Genomic DNA, 23,043 nt, shown 5'->3' with positions numbered 1-23,043 from the left:
TCATTTGATAGATCTCCTCATAGTGCACAACTTTGCCTCAAGAACCATTGCTGTCAATCAAATCGTTCAATTGTTATTCACAAATATGTTAAAAACCTACTTTTGCGAACTAGTCCTAGGTTTTTTGTCCGATCGGAACCAAACCACTGCAGTAATATTCTGTGGACTCTCTAGATCAATAATTATTAAAAAAATGTTGAATTTTGTCCTTTGGTTAGCTGTAACGGGGTAATTTAGAAAAAGGGCTGTGGCCAAACATACCCCAAAGCCTATAAAACCTAAAGGAAAACTCAAAACTTTATGAAACTAAGTGAAATCATGTAACAGGTGACTCTTAACAAGCATGCAAAGTTTCATGGAGATCAGACCATAGGTGGCGCTATAACAGTAGAAAATGTCTCAAAACACAAGATTTATATGGTAAATGGCCTCAAATTGTTTGAAAATGTTCATATATTCACTCAAAAACACTAAATCTTCATATCATATGATAAATCTCCTCATTCTGAACAACTTTGCCTCTGGGACCAATGTTGTCAATAAAGCTGTTAATTAAATATTCAAGATTATTTAAAAAAGTTACTTTGGCATACTTGTGATACGGTTTAAGCTGAAAATCAATAAAACCACTGAAGTACAATTCTCTAGACTCTGAAGGTCAATAATTATCAAAAACATGTTGAACAATTGCATTTGGGCAACTATAAACCAATAATTTTATAATATGTTATTTGCATAGTGTACACAAAGGCCTATTTATACAAACAGAAAGCCCACAAATTATCAAAACTGTGTAAAATAATGCATGATTTCATTCTAAACAAGCATGCAAAATTTAAGAGAGATTGGGCAAAAAAAAATTACAACACTATAACAGTTATGTTTTAAAACACAGTGTTGTTTGAGTAAATGCAATTTATAACCACTAGATGGCAGCGGAAGACCACTAATGGGCTCATTCAGCTAGTTAAACAGTACTGTTTTCATGAATTCATGCCAAAACATTAATAAATTAACTGTTATAACATTTTAAATCTCATTGAATTGATGTTTTCCATTTTGTTTATACAGATGTATCAGTTTTTACAATTTTGCCACATTATGTTTACAGTTTAACCTGAAAATGACATCTAAACTCTGAAAAAGAGAGGACTTGCAATAATTTTATGTCACCTATCACTTATTTCAAATACCTATATCTACAACAAAATGTTTGTGCATGTATATGTGTGTCTTTGTGCATATGCTTATAGAGTAAACATATATTAGTCTAATCATTTACTTTCAGTGTGTGTGTCTGTCTGTTAACCTGTTCTCCATTTTGGATGTGTTTAAATGTCATCCAAACATCCAGGTTGGCTCTGACCACCTCAGATGCCTTAAATGCTTGAACCCCGGTAAAATGCTGCTTGCAGCTTTAATTATTATTATTATTATTATTCTTCCGCCCTAGAACTGAACGTGCAGCCCAAACCGTAAGGCCTAGAAAGCTGAAATTTGGACAGATCGTAGAGCTCATTTTGGGGAGAACTTATCAAAGTCTCAGCCCAATCGGCAAAACGGGGGCGCTATAGCGCAAAAAACTAAAATTTTGGACATTTTTGGCCGTGAATCGTATACCGTTAGCCGTAGACTCAAAAACATGGCATTGTTGCAATCCTTGGGTTTGCCCGAACAAAAGTGCACGGCGCCTTTTTGGGGTCTACGACGCACCGTTTTCTCGCAAAATCGAGCTATATCCGAAACCTACTTTTGCGAACTAGTCCTAGGTTTTTCAACCAATCAGAACCAAACCACTTCATAAATATTCCCTGGACACTCAATATCAATAATTATCAAAAAAAAGTTGAAATTTCAATTCTTACGCGAAACAGTACACCAAAAAGCGTCTATGCTAACGTTAGCCAAATGCTATTTTGACTATAACTCTTGAACAGAATGAGATATCTTCACCAAACTCAGTACACATATGTATGAGCTCAAACTTTGGTCAAATCAAAAAAAATTGCGCATCTCTGCCACTTGGGGGCGCTATAAGATAGAAAAAACACATAAATTGCTATAACTAGGCAACCGTTGGCTCGATCGACTTGAAAATCGGTATGCAGTGCCTTGGTCTGAAAGGGCACAAGCACCTATGAGGACATTTGCATATCTCAAAAAACATGGCCGCCATTGGCCAAACAAATTTAAGCACCTATTTGAAAGGGTTAACGGATGTTGATCAGAACGAAACTCGCTGGGTACGTTCGACTCATGAACCTTAAGGTCTGTAAGAATTTTGAAAGAAATCGGCCACTAGTTGGCGCTAACGAGTTTCATGGCTCTGTAATCACGTGGTGTTTCACATATCAACACAATATGCATATCATTTGATAGATCTCCTCGTAATGCACAACTTTCCCTCAAGAACCATTGCTGTCAATCAAATCATTCAATTGTTGTTTACAAATATGTTAAAAACCTACTTTTGCAAACTAGTCCTAGGTTTTTTGTCCGATCGGAACCAAACCACTGCAGTAATATTCTGTGGACTCTCTAGATCAATAATTATTAAAAAAATGTTGAATTTTGTCCTTTGGTTAGCTGTAAGGGGATAATTTATGAAAAGGGGTGTGGCCAAACATACCCCAAAGCCTATAAAACCTAAACGAAAACTCAAAACTTTATGAGCCTTGGTGAAATCATGTAACAGGTGACTCTTAACAAGCATGCAAAGTTTCATGGAGATCAGACCATAGGTGGCGCTATAACAGTAGAAAAGGTCTCAAAACACAAGATTTATATGGTAAATGGCCCCAAATTGTTTGAAAATGCTCATATATTCACTCAAAAACACTAAATCTTCATATCATATGATAGATCTCCTCATTCTGAACAACTTTGCCTCTGGGACCAATGTTGTCAATAAAGCTGTTAATTAAATATTCAAGATTATTTTAAAAAGTTACTTTGGCATACTTGTGATACGGTTTAAGATGAAAATCAATAAAACCACTGAAGTACAATTCTGTAGACTCTGAAGGTCAATAATTATCAAAAACATGTTGAACAATTGCATTTGGACAACTATAAACCAGTAATTTTATAATATGTTCTTTTCATAGTGTACACAAAGGCCTATTAATACAAAGAGAAAGCCCACACTATCAAAACTGTGTAAAACAATGCATAATTTCATTCTAAACAAGCATGCAAAATTTAAGAGAGATTGGGCAAAAAAAAAAAAAAAAAACACTATAACAGTTATGTTTAAAAACAGTGTTGCTTGAGTAAATGCAATTTATAACCTCTAGATGGCAGTGGAAGACCACTAATGGGCTCATTCAGTTAAGTTGAACAGTACTGTTGAAAGGATTCATGAATTCATCCCAAAACATTAAAAATGTAACTGTTATAACATTTTAAATCTCATTGAGTCAATGTTTTCCATTTTGTTCTTACAGATATATCAGTTTTTACTATTTTGCCACATTGTGATTACAGTTTAACCTGAAAATGACATCTAAACTCTTAAAAAGAGAAGACTTGCAATAAGTTTATTGTCACCTATCACTTATTTCAAATACCTATATCTGCAACAAAATGTTTGTGCATGTATATGTGTGTCTTTCTGTGTGTGTGTGTGTGTGTGTGTGTGCATATGCTTATAGAGTATACATATATTAGTCTAATCATTTACTTTCAGTGTGTGTGTCTGTCTGTTAGCCTGTTCTCCATTTTGGATGTGTTTAACTGTCATCCATGCATCCAGGTTGGCTCAGACCACCTCAGAGGCCTTAATGTGCTTGAACCCCGGTAAATGCTGCTTGCAGCTTTAATTATTATTATTATTATTATTCTTCTGCCCTAGAACTGAACGTGCAGCCCAAACCGTAAGGCCTAGAGAGCTGAAATTTGGACAGATCGTAGAGCTCAATTTGGGGAGAACTTATCAAAGTCTCAGCCCAATCGGCCTAACGGGGGCGCTACAGCGCAAAAAGCAAAAATTTTGGACATTTTTGGCCGTAAATCGTATACCGTTAGCCGTACACTCAAAAACATGGCATTGTTGCAATCCTTGGGATAGCCCGAACAAAAGTGTACGGCGCCTTTTTGGGGTCTACGACGCACCGTTTTCTCGCAAAATCGAGCTATATCCGAAACCTACTTTTGCGAACTAGTCCTAGGATTTTCAACCAATCAGAACCAAACTACTTCATAAATATTCCCTGGTCACTCAATATCAATAATTATCAAAAAAAAGTTGAAATTTCAATTCTTACGCGAAACAGTACGCCAAAAAGCGTCTATGCTAACGTTAGCCAAATGCTATTTTGACTATAACTCTTGAACACAATGAGATATCTTCACCAAACTCGGTACACATATGTATGAGCTCAATCCTTGGTCAAATCAAAAAAATTGCGCATCTCTGCCACTTGGGGGCGCTATAAGATAGAAAAAACACATAAATTGCTATAACTAGGCAACCGTTGGCTCGATCGACTTGAAAATCGGTATGCAGTGTCTTGGTCTGAAGGGGCACAAGTACCTATGAGGACATTGGCATATCTCAAAAAACATGGCCGCCATTGGCCAAACAAATTTAAGCACCTATTTGAAAGGGTTAACGGATGTTGATCGGAACGAAACTCGCTGGGTACGTTCGACTCATGAACCTTAAGGTCTGTAAGAATTTTGAAAGAAATCGGCCACTAGTTGGCGCTAACGAGTTTTATGGCGCTGTAATCACGTGGTGTTTCACATATCAACACAATATGCATATCATTTGATAGATCTCCTCGTAATGCACAACTTTGCCTCAAGAACCATTGCTGTCAATCAAATCGTTCAATTGTTATTCACAAATATGTTAAAAACCTACTTTTGCGAACTAGTCCTAGGTTTTTTGCCCGATCGGAACCAAACCACTGCAGTAATATTCTGTGGACTCTGTAGATCAATAATTATTAAAAAAATGTTGAATTTTGTCCTTTGGTTAGCTGTAAGGGGATAATTTAGGAAAAGGGGTGTGGCCAAACATACCCCAAAGCCTATAAAACCTAAAGGAAAACTCAAAACTTTATAAAACTCAGTGAAATCATGTAACAGGTGACTCTTAACAAGCATGCAAAGTTTCATGGAGATCAGACCATAGGTGGCGCTATAACAGTAGAAAAGGTCTCAAAACACAAGATTTATATGGTAAATGGCCCCAAATTGTTTGAAAATGCTCATATATTCACTCAAAAACACTAAATCTTCATATCATATGATAGATCTCCTCATTCTGAACAACTTTGCCTCTGGGACCAATGTTGTCAATAAAGCTGTTAATTAAATATTCAAGATTATTTTAAAAAGTTACTTTGGCATACTTGTGATACGGTTTAAGATGAAAATCAATAAAACCACTGAAGTACAATTCTGTAGACTCTGAAGGTCAATAATTATCAAAAACATGTTGAACAATTGCATTTGGACAACTATAAACCAGTAATTTTATAATATGTTCTTTTCATAGTGTACACAAAGGCCTATTAATACAAACAGAAAGCCCACACATTATCAAAACTGTGTAAAACAATGCATAATTTCATTCTAAACAAGCATGCAAAATTTAAGAGAGATTGGGCAAAAAAAAACAAAAAACACTATAACAGTTATGTTTAAAAACAGTGTTGCTTGAGTAAATGCAATTTATAACCTCTAGATGGCAGTGGAAGACCACTAATGGGCTCATTCAGTTAAGTTGAACAGTACTGTTGAAAGGATTCATGAATTCATCCCAAAACATTAAAAATGTAACTGTTATAACATTTTAAATCTCATTGAGTCAATGTTTTCCATTTTGTTCTTACAGATATATCAGTTTTTACTATTTTGCCACATTGTGATTACAGTTTAACCTGAAAATGACATCTAAACTCTTAAAAAGAGAAGACTTGCAATAAGTTTATTGTCACCTATCACTTATTTCAAATACCTATATCTGCAACAAAATGTTTGTGCATGTATATGTGTGTCTTTCTGTGTGTGTGTGTGTGTGTGTGCATATGCTTATAGAGTATACATATATTAGTCTAATCATTTACTTTCAGTGTGTGTGTCTGTCTGTTCTCTATTTTGGTTGTGTTTAACTGTCATCCATGCATCCAGGTTGGCTCAGACCACCTCAGAGGCCTTAATGTGCTTGAACCCCGGTAAATGCTGCTTGCAGCTTTAATTTAGGGGTTCAAGCACGCAGTGCTGAAACCCTATTGTATTTGTTAGGATTTTTATTATTATTATTATTATTATTATTATTATTATTATTATTCTTCTGCCCTAGAACTGAACGTGCAGCCCAAACCGTAAGGCCTAGAGAGCTGAAATTTGGACAGATCGTAGAGCTCAATTTGGGGAGAACTTATCAAAGTCTCAGCCCAATCGGCCTAACGGGGGCGCTACAGCGCAAAAAGCAAAAATTTTGGACATTTTTGGCCGTAAATCGTATACCGTTAGCCGTAGACTCAAAAACATGGTATTGTTGCAATCCTTGGGTTAGCCCGAACAAAAGTGCACGGCGCCTTTTTGGGGTCTACGACGCACCGTTTTCTCGCAAAATCGAGCTATATCCGAAACCTACTTTTGCGAACTAGTCCTAGGATTTTCAACCAATCAGAACCAAACCACTTCATAAATATTCCCTGGACACTCAATATCAATAATTATTAAAAAAAAGTTGAAATTTCAATTCTTACGCGAAACAGTACGCCAAAAAGCGTCTATGCTAACGTTAGCCAAATACTATTTTGACTATAACTCTTGAACGGAATGAGATATCTTCACCAAACTCGGTACACGTATGTATGAGCTCAATCTTTGGTCAAATCAAAAAAATTGCGCATCTCTGCCACTTGGGGGCGCTATAAGATAGAAAAAACACATAAATTGCTATAACTAGGCAACCGTTGGCTCGATCGACTTGAAAATCGGTATGCAGTGTCTTGGTCTGAAGGGGCACAAGTACTTATGAGGACATTTGCATATCTAAAAAAACATGGCCGTCATTGGCCAAACAAATTTAAGCACCTATTTGAAAGGGTTAACGGATGTTGATCGGAACGAAACTCGCTGGGTACGTTCGACTCATGAACCTTAAGGCCTGTAAGAATTTTGAAAGAAATCGGCCACTAGTTGGCGCTAACGAGTTTTATGGCTCTGTAATCACGTGGTGTTTCACATATCAACACAATATGCATATCATTTGATAGATCTCCTCGTAATGCACAACTTTGCCTCAAGAACCATTGCTGTCAATCAAATCGTTCAATTGTTATTCACAAATATGTTAAAAACCTACTTTTGCGAACTAGTCCTAGGTTTTTTGCCCGATCGGAACCAAACCACTGCAGTAATATTCTGTGGACTCTCTAGATCAATAATTATTAAAAAAATGTTGAATTTTGTCCTTTGGTTAGCTGTAACCGGGTAATTTAGAAAAAGGGGTGTGGCCAAACATACCCCAAAGCCTATAAAACCTAAAGGAAAACTCAAAACTGTATGAAACTCAGTGAAATCATGTATCAGGTGACTCTTAACAAGCATGCAAAGTTTCATGGAGATCAGACCTTAGGTGGCGCTATAACAGTAGAAAAGGTCTCAAAACACAAGATTTATATGGTAAATGGCCCCAAATTGTTTGAAAATGCTCATATATTCACTCAAAAACACTAAATCTTCATATCATATGATAGATCTCCTCATTCTGAACAACTTTGCCTCTGGGACCAATGTTGTCAATAAAGCTGTTAATTAAATATTCAAGATTATTTTAAAAAGTTACTTTGGCATACTTGTGATACGGTTTAAGATGAAAATCAATAAAACCACTGAAGTACAATTCTGTAGACTCTGAAGGTCAATAATTATCAAAAACATGTTGAACAATTGCATTTGGACAACTATAAACCAGTAATTTTATAATATGTTCTTTTCATAGTGTACACAAAGGCCTATTAATACAAACAGAAAGCCCACACATTATCAAAACTGTGTAAAACAATGCATAATTTCATTCTAAACAAGCATGCAAAATTTAAGAGAGATTGGGCAAAAAAAAATTACAACACTTATAACAGTTATGTTTAAAACCAGGGTTGTTTGAGTAAATGCAATTTATAACCACTAGATGGCAGCGGAAGACCACTAATGGGCTCATTCAGTAAAGTTGAACAGTACTGTTGAAAGGATTCATGAATTCATGCCAAAACATTAAAAAATGAACTGTTATAACATTTTAAATCTCATTGAGTCAATGTTTTCCATTTTGTTCATACAGATATATCAGTTTTTAAAATTTTGCCACATTATGATTACAGTTTAACCTGAAAATGACATCTAAACTCTTAAAAAGAAAAGACTTGCAATAAGTTTATTATCACCTATCACTTATTTCAAATACCTATATCTGCAACAATATGTTTGTGCATGTATATGTGTGTCTTTGTTTGTGTGTGTGTGTGTGTGTGTGTGTGTGTGTGTGTGTGAGCATATGCTTATAGAGTATACATATATTAGTCTAATCATTTACTTTCAGTGTGTGTGTCTGTCTGTTACCCTGTTCTCCATTTTGGATGTGTTTAACTGTCATCCATGCATCCAGGTTGGCTCAGACCACCTCAGAGGCCTTAATGTGCTTGAACCCCGGTAAATGCTGCTTGCAGCTTTAATATTATTATTATTATTATTCTTCTGCCCTAAAACTGAACGTGCAGCCCAAACCGTAAGGCCTAGAGAGCTGAAATTTGGACAGATCGTAGAGCTCAATTTGGGGAGAACTTATCAAAGTCTCAGCCCAATCGGCCTAACGGGGGCGCTACAGCGCAAAAAGCAAAAATTTTGGACATTTTTGGCCGTAAATCGTATACCGTTAGCCGTAGACTCAAAAACATGGCATTGTTGCAATCCTTGGGTTAGCCCGAACAAAAGTGCACGGCGCCTTTTTGGGGTCTACGACGCACCGTTTTCTCGCAAAATCGAGCTATATCCGAAACCTACTTTTGCGAACTAGTCCTAGGATTTTCAACCAATCAGAACCAAACCACTTCATAAATATTCCCTGGACACTCAATATCAATAATTATCAAAAAAAAGTTGAAATTTCAATTCTTACGCGAAACAGTATGCCAAAAAGCGTCTATGCTAACGTTAGCCAAATGCTATTTTGACTATAACTCATGAACGAAATGAGATATCTTCACCAAACTCGGTATACATATGTATAAGCTCAATCTTTGGTCAAATCAAAAAAATTGCGCATCTCTGCCACTTGGGGGCGCTTTAAGATAGAAAAAACACATAAATTGCTATAACTAGGCAACCGTTGGCTCGATCGACTTGAAAACCGGTATGCAGTGTCTTGGTCTGAAGGGGCACAAGTACCTATGAGGACATTTGCATATCTCAAAAAAACATGGCCGTCATTGGCCAAACAAATTTAAGCACCTATTTGAAAGGGTTAACGGATGTTGATCGGAACGAAACTCGCTGGGTACGTTCGACTCATGAACCTTAAGGTCTGTAAGAATTTTGAAAGAAATCGGCCACTAGTTGGCGCTAACGAGTTTTATGGCTCTGTAATCACATGGTGTGTCACATATCAACACAATATGCATATCATTTGATATATATCCTCGTAATGCACAAGTTTGCCTCAAGAACCATTGCTGTCAATTAAACCGTACAATTGTTATTCACAAATATGTTAAAAACCTACTTTTGCGAATTAGTCCTAGGTTTTTTGCCCGATCGGAACCAAACCACTGCAGTAATATTCTCTGGACTCTCTAGATCAATAATTATTAAAAACATGTTGAATTTTGTCCTTTGGTTAGCTGCAACGGGGTAATTTAGAAAAAGGGGTGTGGCCAAACATACCCCAAAGCCTATAAAACCTAAAGGAAAACTCAAAACTTTATGAAACTCAGTGAAATCATGTATCAGGTGACTCTTAACAAGCATGCAAAGTTTCATGGAGATCAGACCATAGGTGGCGCTATAACAGTAGAAAAGGTCTCAAAACACAAGATTTATATGGTAAATGGCCTCAAATTGTTTGAAAATGTTCATATATTCATTCAAAAACACTAAATCTTCATATCATATGATAAATCTCCTCATTCTGAACAACTTTGCCTCTGGGACCAATGTTGTCAATAAAGCTGTTAATTAAATATTCAAGATTATTTTAAAAAGTTACTTTGGCATACTTGTGATACGGTTTAAGATGAAAATCAATAAAACCACTGAAGTACAATTCTCTAGACTCTGAAGGTCAATAATTATCAAAAACATGTTGAACAATTGCATTTGGGCAACTATAAACCAATAATTTTATAATATGTTATTTGCATAGTGTACACAAAGGCCTATTTATACAAACAGAAAGCCCACAAATTATCAAAACTGTGTAAAATAATGCATGATTTCATTCTAAACAAGCATGCAAAATTTAAGAGAGATTGGGCAAAAAAAAATTACAACACTATAACAGTTATGTTTTAAAACACAGTGTTGTTTGAGTAAATGCAATTTATAACCACTAGATGGCAGCGGAAGACCACTAATGGGCTCATTCAGCTAGTTAAACAGTACTGTTTTCATGAATTCATGCCAAAACATTAATAAATTAACTGTTATAACATTTTAAATCTCATTGAATTGATGTTTTCCATTTTGTTTATACAGATGTATCAGTTTTTACAATTTTGCCACATTATGATTACAGTTTAACCTGAAAATGACATCTAAACTCTGAAAAAGAAAAGACTTGCAATAATTTTGTCACCTATCACTTATTTCAAATACCTATATCTGCAACAAAATGTTTGTGCATGTATATGTGTGTCTTTGTGTGTGTGTGTGTGTGCATATGCTTATAGAGTATACATATATTAGTCTAATCATTTACTTTCAGTGTGTGTGTCTGTCTGTTAACCTGTTCTCCATTTTGGATGTGTTTAAATGTCATCCAAACATCCAGGTTGGCTCTGACCACCTCAGATGCCTTAAATGCTTGAACCCCGGTAAAATGCTGCTTGCAGCTTTAATTATTATTATTATTATTATTCTTCCGCCTTAAAACTGAACGTGCAGCCCAAACCGTAAGGCCTAGAGAGCTGAAACTTGGTCAGATGGTAGTAGTCTTGCTCGCTACTCAGATACAAAGAACCGGCCCAATCGGCCTAACGGGGGCGCTACAGCACAAAAAACAAAAATTTTGGACAATTTTGGCCGTAAAGTGTAAACCGTTAGCCATAGACTCAAAAACATGGCATTGTTGCAATCCTTGGGTTAGCCCGAACAAAAGTGTACGGCGCCTTTTTGGGGTCTACGACGCACCGTTTTCTCGCAAAATCGAGCTAAATCCGAAACCTACTTTTGCGAACTAGTCCTAGGATTTTCAACCAATCAGAACCAAACCACTTCATGAATATTCCCTGGACACTCAATATCAATAATTATCAAAAAAAAGTTGAAATTTCAATTCTTACGCGAAACAGTACACCAAAAAGCGTCTATGCTAACGTTAGCCAAATGCTATTTTAACTATAACTCTTGAACGGAATGAGATATCTTCACCAAACTCGGTATACATATGTATAAGCTCAATCTTTGGTCAAATCAAAAATATTGCGCATCTCTGACATTTGGGGGCGCTATAAGATAGAAAAAACACATAAATGGCTATAACTAGGCAACTGTTGCCTCGATCGACTTGAAAATTGGTATGCGATGTCTCGGTCTGAAGGGGCACAAGTACATATGAGGACATTTGCATATCTAAAAAAAACATGGCCGCCATTGGCCAAACAATTTTAAGCACCTATTTGAAAGGGTTAACGGATGTTGATCGGAACGAAACTCGCTGGGTACGTTCGACTCATGAACCTTAAGGTCTGTAAGAATTTTGAAAGAAATCGGCCACTAGTTGGCGCTAACGAGTTTTATGGCTCTGTAATCACGTGGTGTTTCACATATCAACACAATATGCATATCATTTGATAGATCTCCTCATAATGCACAACTTTGCCTCAGGAACCATTGCTGTCAATCAAATCATTCAATTGTTATTCACAAATATGTTAAAAACCTACTTTTGCGAACTAGTCCTAGGTTTTTTGTCCGATCGGAACCAAACCACTGCAGTAATATTCTGTGGACTCTCTAGATCAATAATTATTAAAAAAATGTTGAATTTTGTCCTTTGGTCAGCTGTAAAGGGGTAATTTAGAAAAAGGGGTGTGGCCAAACATACCCCAAAGCCTATAAAACCTTAACGAAAACTCAAAACTTTATGAAACTCGGTGAAATCATCTAACTTGTGACTCTTAACAAGCATGCAAAGTTTCATGGAGATCAGACCATAGGTGGCGCTATAACAGTAGAAAAGGTCTCAAAACACAAGATTTATATGGTAAATGGCCTCAAATTGTTTGTAAATGCTCATATATTCACTCAAAAACACTAAATCTTTATATCATTTGATAAATATCCTCATTCTGAACAACTTTGCCTCTGGCACCAATGTTGTCAATAAAGCTGTTAATTAAACATTCAAGATTATTTTAAAAAGGTACTTTGGCAAACTAATGATCGGGTATAAGATGAAAATCAATAAAACCACTGAAGTACAATTCTCTAGACTCTGAAGGTCAATAATTATCAAAAACATGTTGAACAATTGCATTTAGACAACTATAAACCAGTAATTTTATATTATGTTATTTGCATAGTGTACACAAAGGCCTATTAATACAAACAGAAATCCCACAAATGATCAAAACTGTGTAAAATAATGCATGATTTCATTCTAAACAAGCATGCAAAATTTAAGAGAGATTGGGCAAAAAAAAAAAAAAAATAACAACACTATAACAGTTATGTTTAGAAACACAGTGTTGTTTCAGTAAATGCAATTTATAACCACTAGATGGCAGCGGAAGACCACTAATGGGCTCATTCAGTTAAAATGAACAGTACTGTAGAAAGGATTCATGAATTCATGCCAAAACATTAATAAATTAACTGTTATAACATGTTACATCTTATTGAATCAATGTTTTCCATTTTGTTCATACAGACACATCATTTTTTACAATTTTGCCACATTGTGATTACAGTGAAACCTGAATGACATCTAAACTCTTAAAAACTAGTTTAATCATTTAATTTCAGTGTGTGTGTGTCTGTCTTTTGGATGTATTTAAATGTCATCCATACATCCTGGTTGGCCGAGACCACCCCAGAGGCACAAAGACCTATTAATACAAACAGAAATCCCACAAATTATCAAAACTGTGTAAAGTAATGCATAATTTCATTCTAAACAAGCATGCAACATTTAAGAGAGATAGGGCAAAAAACCCAACAACAACACTTTAACAGTTATGTTTAAAAACACAGTGTTGTTTGAGTAAATGCAATTTATAACCACTAGATGGCAGCGGAAGACCACTAATGGGCTCTTTCAGCTAGTACTGTTTTTATGAATTCATGCCAAAACATTAATAAATTAACTGTTATAACATTTTGTATCTCATTGAATTGATGTTTTCCATTTTGTTCATACAGATGTATCAGTTTTAACAATTTTGCCACATTATGATTACAGTTTAATCTGAAAATGACATCTAAACTCTAAAAAAAGAGAAGACTTGCAATAAGCTTATTGTCACCTATCACTTTTTATCAAATACCTATATCTGCCACAAAATGTTTGTGCATGTATATGTGTATCTTTGTGTGTCTTTGTGTGTGTGTGTGTGTGTGTGTGTGCATATGCTTATAGAGTATACATATATTAGTCTAATCATTTACTTTCAGTGTGCGTGTCTGTCTGTTAGCCTGTTCTCCATTTTGGATGTGTTTAACTGTCATCCATACATCCAGGTTGGCTCTGACCACCTCAGAGGCCTTAATGTGCTTGAACCCCGGTAAAATGCTGCTTGCAGCTTTAATTAGGGGTTCAAGCACGCAGTGCTGAAACCCTATTGTATCTGTTAGGATTTTTAGGGGTTCAAGCACGCAGTGCTGAAACCCTCTTGTAATTGTTAGGATTTTTATTATTATTATTATTCTTCCGCCCTAGAACTGAACGTGCAGCCCAAACCGTAAGGCCTAGAGAGCTGAAATTTGGACAGATCGTAGAGCTCATTTTGGGGAGAACTTATCAAAGTCTTAGCCCAATCGGCCTAACGGGGGCGCTACAGCGCAAAAAACTAAAATTTTGGACATTTTTGGCCGCAGATCGTAAACCGTTAGCCGTAGACTCAAAAACAAGGCATCGTTGCAATCCTTGGGTTAGCCCGAACAAAAGTGCACAGCTGCATTTTTTGCTCTACGACGCACCGTTTTCTCGCAAAATCGAGCTATATCCGAAACCTACTTTTGCGAACTAGTCTTAGGATTTTTAACCAATCGGAATCAAACCACTTCAGAAATATTCCCTGGACACTCAATATCAATAATTATCAAAAAAAAGTTGAAATTTCAATTCTTACGCGAAACAGTACACCAAAAAGCGTCTATGCTAACGTTAGCCAAATGCTATTTTAGCTATAACTCTTGAACGGAATGAGATATCTTCACCAAACTTGGTACACATATGTATGAGCTCAATCTTTGGTCATACAAAAAAAATTGCGCATCTCTGCCACTTGGGGGCGCTATAAGATTGAAAAAACACATAAATGGCTATAACTAGGCAACCGTTGGCTCGATCGACTTGAAAATTGGTATGCAGTGTCTTGGTCTGAAGGGGCACAAGTACCTATGAGGACATTTGCATATCTCAAAAAAACATGGCCGCCATTGGCCAAACAATTTTAAGCACCTATTTGAAAGGGTTAACGGATGTTGATCGGAACAAAACTCGCTGGGTACGTTCAACTCATGAACCTTAAGGTCTGTAAGAATTTTGAAAGAAATCGGCCACTAGTTGGCGCTAACGAGTTTTATGGCTCTGTAATCACGTGGTGTTTCACATATCAACGAAATATGCATATCATTTGATAGATCTCCTCATAATGCACAACTTTGCCTCAAGAACCATTGCTGTCAATCAAATTGTTCAAATGTTATTCACAAATATGTTAAAAACCTACTTTTACGAACTAGTCCTAGGTTTTTTGTCCGATCGGAACCAAACCACTGCAGTAATATTCTGTGGACTCTCTAGATCAATAATTATCAAAAAAATGTTGAATTTTGTCCTTTGGTTAGCTGTAAAGGGGTAATTTAGTAAAAGGGGTGTGGCCAAACATACCCCAAAGCCTATAAAACCTAAACGAAAACTCAAAACTTTATGAAACTTCGTGGAATCATGTATCAGGTGACTCTTAACAAGCATGCAAAGTTTCATGGAGATCGGATCATAGGTGGCGCTATAACAGTTGAAAAAGCCTCAAAAACAAACATTTTCAATAGAAAATGATCACAATTTGTAGGACATGTTCATACATTCACACAAACACTAGATCTTCATATCATATGATAGATCTCCTCTTTGTGAACAACTTTGCCTCAAGAAGCGAAGATGTCAATCAAATCGTTCAATTGTTATTCACAAATATGTTAAAAACTTACTTTTGCGAACTAGTCCCAGATTTTTTACCCGATCGAAACCAAACCCCTGCAGTAATTTTCTCTGGACTCTCTAGATCAATAATTATCAAAAAAATGTTGAATTTTGTCCTTTGGTTAGCTTTAACTGGCTAAATTAGAAAAGGGGCGTGACCAAAATACCCAAAAGCATATAAAACCTAAACGAAAACTCAAAACTTTATGAAACTTGGTGAAAACATGTAACAGGTGACTCTTAACAAGCATGCAAATTTTCATGGAGATCGGACCACAGGTGGCGCTATGACAGTAGAAAAGGTCTCAAAACATAAGATTGATATGGTAAATGGCCTCAAATTGTCTGAAAATGCTCATATATTCACATAAACACTAGATCTTCATATCATATGATAGATCTCCTCATTCTGAACAACTTTTGGGACCAATGTTGTCAATAAAGCTGTTAATTAAATATTGAAGATTATTTAAAAAAGTTACTTTGGCAAAGTAGTCCAAGGCTTTAAGCTGAAAATCTATAAAACCACTGAAGTACAATTCTCTAGACTCTGAAAGTCAATAATAATGAAAAACATGTTGAAAAATTGCATTTGGACAACTATAAACCAGTGATTGTATAATATGTTCTTTTCACAGTGTACACAAAGGCCTATTTATACAAACAGAAAGCCCACAAACTATCAAAACTGTGTAAAATAAAGCCTAATTTCATTCTAAACAAGCATGCAAAATTTAAGAGAGATTGGGCAAAAAACTTTACACTATAACAGTTATGTTTAAAAACAGTGTTGTTTGAGTAAATGCAACCACTAGATGGCAGCGGAAGACCACTAATGGGCTCATTCAGCAAATTGAAACAGTACTTTTGAGAAGATTTATGAATTCATGCCTAAATAATAAAAAAAAAAACACTGTTACAACATTTTAAATCTCACTGAGTTAAAGTTTTCCATTTTGTTCATACAGACTTACCAGTTTTTACAATTTTGCCACATTATGATTACAGTGAAACCTGAAAATGACATCCAAACTCTTAAAACTAGTTTAATCATTTAATTTCAGTGCGTGTGTCTGTCTGTCAGCCTATTCTCCGTTTTGGATGTGTTTAACTGTCATCCGTACATCCAGGTTGGCTCAGACCACCTCAGAGGCCTTAATGTGCTTGAACCCCGTAAATGCTGCTTGCAGCTTTAATTATTATTATTATTATTATTATTCTCCACTCAAACTGATCGTGCAGCCCAATCCGTAAGGCCTAGAGAGCTGAAACTTGGTCAGATGGTAGAAGTCCGGCCTTCTTGTCAGATCCAAAGGCTCGCCCCAATCGGCCTAAAGGGGGCGCTACAGTGATCAAAAATGCGTTAGTGCTAATAACTCCTAAACCGCTTATCATAGAGCCAAAAATTTAACATTTCCGGAATCCGTGGGTCATGCGAAATTAAAAACGGTCACTCTGATTTTGGGTCTAGGAGGCCTCGTTTTTTCGCAAATTTGACGTATGTCCAAAACCTACTTTTGCGAACTAGTCCTAGGTTTTTCGCCCAATCTGAACCAAACCACTGCAGAAATGTTCTCTGGCCAGGGAATATCAATAATTATCAAAAAAAAGTTGAAATTTCAACTCGCTGTCGTAATGGGATGCCAAAACGTTCGAAAGTCGAGGAGCAATTTCACGCAACAGGCTACAACTCGTGAAAGAAATAAGATATCTTAACCAAACTTGCTACACATTTGTAAGACCTAAAACTTTGGTCAAATTAAAAAAATTGCACACCTCTGCCACTTGGGGGCGCTATAAAAAGAAAAAACACATAAATGGCTATAACTAGGCTACCGTTGGCTCGATCGACCTAAAAATTGGTATGCAGTGTCTTTGTCTGAAGGGGCACAAGTACCTATGAGGACATTTGCATATCTCAAAAAACATGGCCGCCATTGGCCAAACAATTTTAAGCACCTATTTGAAAGGGTTAACGGATGTTGATCGGAACGAAACTCGCTGGGTGCGTTCGACTCATGAACCTTAAGGTCTGTAAGAATTTTGAAAGAAATCGGCCACTAGTTGGCGCTAACGAGTTTATTGGCTCTGTAATCACGTGGTGTTTCACTTATCAACACAATATGCATATCATTTGATAGATCTCCTCATGATGCACAACTTTGCCTCAAGAACCAATGCTGTCAATCAAATTGTTCAAATGTTATTCACAAATATGTTAAAAACCTACTTTTACGAACTAGTCCTAGGTTTTTTGTCCGATCGGAACCAAACCACTGCAGTAATATTCTGTGGACTCTCTAGATCAATAATTATCAAAAAAATGTTGAATTTTGTCCTTTGGTTAGCTGTAAAGGGGTAATTTAGTAAAAGGGGTGTGGCCAAACATACCCCAAAGCCTATAAAACCTAAACGAAAACTCAAAACTTTATGAAACTTCGTGGAATCATGTATCAGGTGACTCTTAACAAGCATGCAAAGTTTCATGGAGATCGGATCATAGGTGGCGCTATAACAGTTGAAAAAGCCTCAAAAACACACATTTTCAATATAAAATGATCACAATTTGTAGGACATGTTCATACATTCACACAAACACTAGATCTTCATATCATATGATAGATCTCCTCTTTGTCAACAACTTTGCCTCAAGGAACGAAGATGTCAATCAAATCGTTATTCACAAATATGTTAAAAACTTACTTTTGCGAACTAGTCCCAGATTTTTTACCCGATCAAAACCAAATCACTGCAGTAATTTTATCTGGACTCTCTAGATCAATAATTATCAAAAAAAATGTTGAATTTTGTCCTTTGGTTAGCTTTAACTGGCTAAATTAGAAAAGGGGCGTGACCAAAATACCCAAAAGCATATAAAACCTAAACGAAAACTCACTAACAGGTGACTCTTAACAAGCATGCAAATTTTCATGGAGATCGGACCACAGGTGGCGCTATGACAGTAGAAAAGGTCTCAAAACATAAGATTGATATGGTAAATGGCCTCAAATTGTCTGAAAATGCTCATATATTCACATAAACACTAGATCTTCATATCATATGATAGATCTCCTCATTCTGAACAACTTTTGGGACCAATGTTGTCAATAAAGCTGTTAATTAAATATTGAAGATTATTTAAAAAAGTTACTTTGGCAAAGTAGTCCCAGGCTTTGAGCTGATAATCAATAAAACCACTGAAGTACAATTCTCTAGACTCTGAAGGTCAATAATAATTAAAAACATGTTGAAAAATTGCATTTGGACAACTATAAACCAGTGATTGTATAATATGTTCTTTTCACAGTGTACACAAAGGCCTATTTATACAAACAGAAGGCCACAAACTATCAAAACTGTGTAAAATAAAGCCTAATTTCATTCTAAACAAGCATGCAAAATTTAAGAGAGATTGGGCAAAAAACTTTACACTATAACAGTTATGTTTAAAAACAGTGTTGTTTGAGTAAATGCAACCACTAGATGGCAGCGGAAGACCACTAATGGGCTCATTCAGCAAATTGAAACAGTACTTTTGAGAAGATTTATGAATTCATGCCTAAACAATAAAAAAAAAACACTGTTACAACATTTTAAATCTCACTGAGTTAAAGTTTTCCATTTTGTTCATACAGACTTACCAGTTTTTAAAATTTTGCCACATTATGATTACAGTAAAACCTGAAAATGACATCCAAACTCTTAAAACTAGTTTAATCATTTAATTTCAGTGCGTGTGTCTGTCTGTCAGCCTATTCTCCGTTTTGGATGTGTTTAACTGTCATCCGTACGTCCAGGTTGGCTCAGACCACCTCAGAGGCCTTAATGTGCTTGAACCCCGTAAATGCTGCTTGCAGCTTTAATTAGGGGTTCAAGCACGCAGTGCTGAAACCCTATTGTATTTGTTAGGATTTTTATTATTATTATTATTATTATTATTATTATTCTCCACTCAAACTGTTCGTGCAGCCCAAACCGTAAGGCCTAGAAAGCTGAAATTTGGTCAGAATGTAGTAGTCCGGCCTTCTTGTCAGATACCGAGTCTCGACCAAATCAGCCTAACGGGGGCGCTACAGCGCAAAAAACTAAAATTTTTGAAATTTTTGGCCGTAAATCGTAAACCGTTAGCCGTAGACTCAAAAACATGGCATTGTTGCAATCCTTGGGTTAGCCCGAACAAAAGTGCACGGCGCCTTTTTGGGGTCTACGACGCACCGTTTTCTCGCAAAATCGAGCTATATCCGAAACCTACTTTTGCGAACTAGTCCTAGGATTTTCAACCAATCAGAACCAAACCAATTCATAAATATTCCCTGGACACTCAAAATCAATAATTATTAAAAAAAAGTTGAAATTTCAATTCTTACGCGAAACAGTACGCCAAAAAGCGTCTATGCTAACGTTAGCCAAATACTATTTTGACTATAACTCTTGAACGGAATGAGATATCTTCACCAAACTCGGTACACATATGTATGAGCTCAATCTTTGGTCAAATCAAAAAAATTGCGCATCTCTGCCACTTGGGGGCGCTATAAGATAGAAAAAACACATAAATTACTATAACTAGGCAACCGTTGGCTCGATCAACTTGAAAATCGGTATGCAGTGTCTTGGTCTGAAGGGGCACAAGTACTTATGAGGACATTTGCATATCTCAAAAAACATGGCCGTCATTGGCCAAACAAATTTAAGCACCTATTTGAAAGGGTTAACGGATGTTGATCGGAACGAAACTCGCTGGGTACGTTCGACTCATGAACCTTAAGGTCTGTAAGAATTTTGAAAAAAATCGGCCACTAGTTGGCGCTAACGAGTTTTATGGCTCTGTAATCACGTGGTGTTTCACATATCAACACAATATGCATATCATTTGATAGATCTCCTCATAATGCACAACTTTGCCTCAAGAACCATTGCTGTCAATCAAATCGTTCAATTGTTATTCACAAATATGTTAAAAACCTACTTTTGCGAACTAGTCCTAGGTTTTTTGCCCGATCGGAACCAAACCACTGCAGTAATATTCTGTGGACTCTCTAGATCAATAATTATTAAAAAAATGTTGAATTTTGTCCTTTGGTTTGCTGTAACCGGGTAATTTAGAAAAAGGGGTGTGGCCAAACATACCCCAAAGCCTATAAAACCTAAAGGAAAACTCAAAACTGTATGAAACTCAGTGAAATCATGTATCAGGTGACTCTTAACAAGCATGCAAAGTTTCATGGAGATCAGACCATAGGTGGCGCTATAACAGTAGAAAAGGTCTCAAAACACAAGATTTATATGGTAAATGGCCCCAAATTGTTTGAAAATGCTCATATATTCACTCAAAAACACTAAATCTTCATATCATATGATAGATCTCCTCATTCTGAACAACTTTGCCTCTGGGACCAATGTTGTCAATAAAGCTGTTAATTAAATATTCAAGATTATTTTAAAAAGTTACTTTGGCATACTTGTGATACGGTTTAAGATGAAAATCAATAAAACCACTGAAGTACAATTCTGTAGACTCTGAAGGTCAATAATTATCAAAAACATGTTGAACAATTGCATTTGGACAACTATAAACCAGTAATTTTATAATATGTTCTTTTCATAGTGTACACAAAGGCCTATTAATACAAACAGAAAGCCCACACATTATCAAAACTGTGTAAAACAATGCATAATTTCATTCTAAACAAGCATGCAAAATTTAAGAGAGATTGGGCAAAAAAAAAAAAAAAACTCTATAACAGTTATGTTTAAAAACAGTGTTGCTTGAGTAAATGCAATTTATAACCTCTAGATGGCAGTGGAAGACCACTAATGGGCTCATTCAGTTAAGTTGAACAGTACTGTTGAAAGGATTCATGAATTCATCCCAAAACATTAAACATGTAACTGTTATAACATTTTAAATCTCATTGAGTCAATGTTTTCCATTTTGTTCTTACAGATATATCAGTTTTTACTATTTTGCCACATTGTGATTACAGTTTAACCTGAAAATGACATCTAAACTCTTAAAAAGAGAAGACTTGCAATAAGTTTATTGTCACCTATCACTTATTTCAAATACCTATATCTGCAACAAAATGTTTGTGCATGTATATGTGTGTCTTTCTGTGTGTGTGTGTGTGCATATGCTTATAGAGTATACATATATTAGTCTAATCATTTACTTTCAGTGTGTGTGTCTGTCTGTTAGCCTGTTCTCCATTTTGGATGTGTTTAACTGTCATCCATGCATCCAGGTTGGCTCTGACCACCTCAGAGGCCTTAATGTGCTTGAACCCCGGTAAATGCTGCTTGCAGCTTTAATTATTATTATTATTATTATTATTCTCCACTCAAACTGATCGTGCAGCCCAAACCGTAAGGCCTAGAGAGCTGAAACTTGGTCAGATGGTAGAAGTCCGGCCTTCTTGTCAGATCCAAAGGCTCACCCCAATCGGCCTAAAGGGGGCGCTACAGTGATCAAAAATGCGTTAGTGCTAATAACTCCTAAACCGCTTATCATAGAGCCAAAAATTTTACATTTCCGGAATCCGTGGGTCATGCGAAATTAAAAACGGTCACTCTGATTTTGGGTCTAGGAGGCCTCGTTTTTTCGCAAATTTGACGTATGTCCAAAACCTACTTTTGCGAACTAGTCCTAGATTTTTCGCCCAATCTGAACCAAACCACTGCAGAACTGTTCTCTGGCCAGGCAATATCAATAATTATCAAAAAAAAGTTGAAATTTCGACTCGCTGTCGTAATGGGATGCCAAAACGTTCGAAAGTCGAGGAGCAATTTTACGCAACAGGCTATAACTCGTGAAAGAAATAAGATATCTTAACCAAACTTGCTACACATTTGTAAGACCTAAAACTTTGGTCAAATAAAAAAAATTGCACACCTCTGCCACTTGGGGGCGCTATAAAAAGAAAAAACACATAAATGGCTATAACTAGGCTACCGTTGGCTCGATCGACCTAAAAATTGGTATGCAGTGTCTTTGATTGAAGGGGCACAAGTACCTATGAGGACATTTGCATATCTCAAAAAACATGGCCGCCATTGGCCAAACAATTTTAAGCACCTATTTGAAAGGGTTAACGGATGTTGATCGGAACGAAACTCGCTGGGTGCGTTCGACTCATGAACCTTAAGGTCTGTAAGAATTTTGAAAGAAATCATCCACTAGTTGGCGCTAACGAGTTTATTGGCTCTGTAATCACGTGGTGTTTCACTTATCAACACAATATGCATATCATTTGATAGATCTCCTCATAATGCACAACTTTGCCTCAAGAACCATTGCTGTCAATCAAATCGTTCAATCGTTATTCACAAATATGTTAAAAACCTACTTTTACGAACTAGTCCTAGGTTTTTTGTCCGATCGGAACCAAACCACTGCAGTAATATTCTGTGGACTCTCTAGATCAATAATTATCAAAAAA

At 36.2% G+C, this 23,043-nt stretch overlaps 3 long non-coding RNA genes across 5 annotated transcripts in view; 2 read left to right on the top strand and 1 right to left on the bottom strand.

Moving 5' to 3' along the window:
* Nucleotides 1-14,966, bottom strand: part of LOC128019383 (uncharacterized) — a 40,919-nt gene extending 25,953 nt beyond the window's left edge. The window contains exons 1-2 of the long non-coding RNA XR_008185132.1: nucleotides 14,861-14,966; nucleotides 2,136-2,197 (exon numbers count right to left, since the gene is read on the bottom strand). This is a non-coding gene — a long non-coding RNA (uncharacterized LOC128019383). The remainder of the gene's footprint in view (nucleotides 1-2,135; nucleotides 2,198-14,860) is intronic.
* LOC128019381 (uncharacterized) overlaps nucleotides 1-23,043 on the top strand; it is a 31,379-nt gene that overhangs the window by 7,729 nt on the left and 607 nt on the right. The window contains exons 3-4 of one of the 3 annotated variants that reach the window (XR_008185130.1): nucleotides 11,923-12,679; nucleotides 21,131-21,333. This is a non-coding gene — a long non-coding RNA (uncharacterized LOC128019381). Of the gene's footprint in view, nucleotides 1-11,922; nucleotides 13,491-14,931; nucleotides 15,405-21,130; nucleotides 21,334-23,043 lie in introns of those variants that run through there. The other 2 variants (XR_008185128.1, XR_008185129.1) reach the window with 2 other exon arrangements.
* On the top strand, nucleotides 250-10,526 carry LOC128019382 (uncharacterized). Its single transcript, XR_008185131.1, has 2 exons — nucleotides 250-373; nucleotides 10,016-10,526. It is a non-coding gene; the product is annotated as an uncharacterized LOC128019382 (long non-coding RNA).

Source organism: Carassius gibelio, chromosome A9 (genome assembly GCF_023724105.1).
Source record: "Carassius gibelio isolate Cgi1373 ecotype wild population from Czech Republic chromosome A9, carGib1.2-hapl.c, whole genome shotgun sequence".
Lineage (NCBI taxonomy): Eukaryota > Metazoa > Chordata > Actinopteri > Cypriniformes > Cyprinidae > Carassius > Carassius gibelio.
Note: the sequence above shows the minus strand (reverse complement) of the source record. Positions and strands in the feature narration are given on the sequence as shown.